This window comes from Ictalurus punctatus, chromosome 10, assembly GCF_001660625.3.
Source record: "Ictalurus punctatus breed USDA103 chromosome 10, Coco_2.0, whole genome shotgun sequence".
Taxonomy (NCBI): domain Eukaryota; kingdom Metazoa; phylum Chordata; class Actinopteri; order Siluriformes; family Ictaluridae; genus Ictalurus; species Ictalurus punctatus.
The window spans coordinates 26,983,753-26,986,932 of record NC_030425.2 but is presented as its reverse complement, the minus strand read 5'-3'; positions in this window follow the sequence as shown (position 1 = coordinate 26,986,932).

Sequence of the window (3,180 nt, the reverse complement as noted above, 5' to 3'; positions counted from 1 at the left end):
GTGGGGATTAGGGTTGGATACTGCAGGGATTAAGGTTTGAGTCTCTTGGGATTAGGGTTGGAGGCAGCATGGATTAGTGATAGAGGCTTTGTGGATTAAAGTTGGAGGCAGTAGGGATTAGGGTTGGAGGCAGTGAGGATTTGGATTGGAGTCTGCAGGGATTTGGGTTGGAGGCTGCATGGATTAAAGTTGCAGGCATCAGGGATTAGGGTTGGAGGCTGCAGAGGTTACATACCAATTGTCACAGAGCTCTTATTTACATGATATCAGTATGGCATAGCGTCAATACTATTCTGCACTACATTCATAACTATTCATCAACCTGTTAACACTAATATTATCTTAATGATGGTGAAATATTTTGGTGAAAGCACATATTTTACCAAGGATGCACTTTAAACTCTGTTACCCCTGAAATCCGGTAAACCGATGCTGAAACCGATCCACTCTAATGTCATGTGAATCACTCCCCCCTCCCCCTCCCTTTTTTAAAGACACAATGCCAAACCTCTTCCTTATGGCCCGAAAGCAAATCAAATTAAACGTAAAGGTTATCGAATCCTGACATAATTGCCTTTTCGTATCTTAATTCACTGAGTTGAAACACGATGCCTTGATGGTCTGACATAACCCAATCATGTCTGGGCTGTAACGGCACATTGGAATAGCTTTAGAGTAAATGAGAACAAAATCGATGTAGAACAGGCACCAGCGTTCTGACTCTTGATGGTTTAATAATTCAGACTTGCATTTACTGCAATCGGAGAGTCTGAATGATTAAACAAGCGTGCCTGACCTTCCCAGGGCCTCCAGACGTGCACTAGTTTTGCTTGTATATGGGCAGAAAATGTTTCGATTACTTTTTATTATTACGTATTAGCATTTAATTACTGCTTTAGTACAGGCAAGGCGGCCAGGAAGCAAACAACTTCGGGGTGTAAAGGTAACTCCTCTTCACATCCGGCTGCATCACACCACCCTGTTGATGATGATTTTCATATATATATATATATATATATATATATATATATATATATATATATATATATATATACCAGCATGCCCCGAAGTCCTTCCATGTTTCCTGCATCCTCATATCTGGAGAAAATAAAACCCCACAGCTGCTATGACTTGCATATGAACAAAGAGTTTTTCTCCAAGCCTATTTAGTTGTCCAGGTTGAAGCTCCCTTCGGTAAAGAGAGGAAAGGTTTGCAGACGCTGTGCAAATTGAGGTCACCAAACAATACGGATCAGCACGGAGTAAAAGTCAGAGCCGGCCAGGGAGAGAGAGAGAGAGAGTGAGAGGCGAGTGCTAATGAAGACACTGATGGGGTCATGAAAGTCAGACTTCAACAAGGCACATGAGGGCAGAAAGGTGCAGGAGAGCCATTGTCAGGTATTACATCAATATTCAATCAGCTGTCACGCGAGCCGGGAAAACGTACAATGGCAAATGCAGGCAAATCCGTGCGCTTCTTGCAGTACAGTTGCGTGACTGAATAAAGCCGTCAGTTCGACGTGATGTCAAGTGCTGCGTTTATAAAATACGCAGAACCACCTGGCTGTGCGAGGTCTGAGACGTATTCGGTTTAAAATACATACAACTTTATGCCTTGACTGTCAGTCAATCAGTCAGAGTAACACAGTGCAGGTGTATTTTTAGATCCAGAAAGAAAGAAAGAAAAACCTCAGAGATTCAAAAACATCAAGAGAGCCCATGATGGAAGGTGAAGTCATCACTGTCTGATGCTCCATGTACCGTCTGATCTGAGATGTCACAGTCCATTAGGTAATATGATACTAATGCCTTCTCTCAGCACTATCCTCTCCATCCATTTTCTTATAATAGTCTTCTTTTTATAGAATACTTTTTTTTTTTTCTTATACCGTATGAGCAATCACTCTACGGGTCATTCTTTGTTCCTTGAAGAAATCCATTTTATATTAGCCCTAAAGTATAGGTTTAGACTTAGTTTAAATGGTTTATTTATACATTTAGCTGTTGGGTTGTATATTAAATCCAAAACATATTCATATAAAACTATATTTTAGCATTTTGGCTGCATATTCGTGTGTGTTTTCCATTGTCCCCGGATATTTCTCGTGACTTCATTTACTCAGACTCTGTTCTTAGAATAATTGATCTGAAATCTCCTATATTTACATCCTGTTAAATGAACCCTTCCGTGAATAAATTACACGGTTATGCATATCCACATTCTTTTATATATATATTTTTTCGGTTAAAATGGCATGCTTCTGTCTAAATGTTATTTGTATTAAAAAAAGTAAACGGATTGTCCATGAATAAAAAAAAAGGACAAAACAGCGTGCCTGGAATAATAATAAACGAAAAAATTAAATCACTGAACGTCGAAAATGTTTTACATTCAGGTCTAAAATATGTAGTGTTGAAGATAAAAACTTTATTTTATTATTTTTTTTTAAAATAGAATTCCTGAATAGGATACAACGAGGTACAAAAAAAAAAATCTTCCCAAAAACAACACTTTTAAAATACAAAACAAAAAAAAATTCTAAAATCGAAGGAGAACAGTTGAGTCTGGCACAAAACCATTTTTTAGTTATATTTTTAATCACTAAAAAAAAAAATTGGCACCCTGTCCGGGGTGTACCCCGCCTCGTGCCCGGTGCTCCCTGGGATAGGCTCCAGGTTTCCCCGTGACCCTGAAAAGGATAAAGCGGTATAGAAGATGGACGGATGGATCACTCTTTTAAAAAATGTATCCAGATAGTTACAGTTTTTCGCATTTGCTAAAACACTAAACCCCCATTCTCTGAATCAAATGTTTATAGTGGCCTAAACCCATGTGTCGAATCAAGCACTCTTTTGGCAAAACCTTAAACCAGTTCAGGTAGTTAGACAACATTTGCAAATCTCATCCACTCTTTTTTTGCAAAACTCTAAACACGGTAATGACGTACGGCTGTCCGAAATAAATCAGGTTATTGAGGAGAGCCATGACACCTTTGCCAATTGGGCATCAATCAACCTTCCAACTACTGCCTGCCTTTTGAAGAAGCACCAAATTTGTTTCTATGAAACAAATTTACCTGGTGCCTTTTGAGAGAAACGACTGTGTGCAGATATATGTTCACGTACAGTGTTATGTGGTGTACCGTATGTTCAATTTGTACGTATGTGATACTCACAATA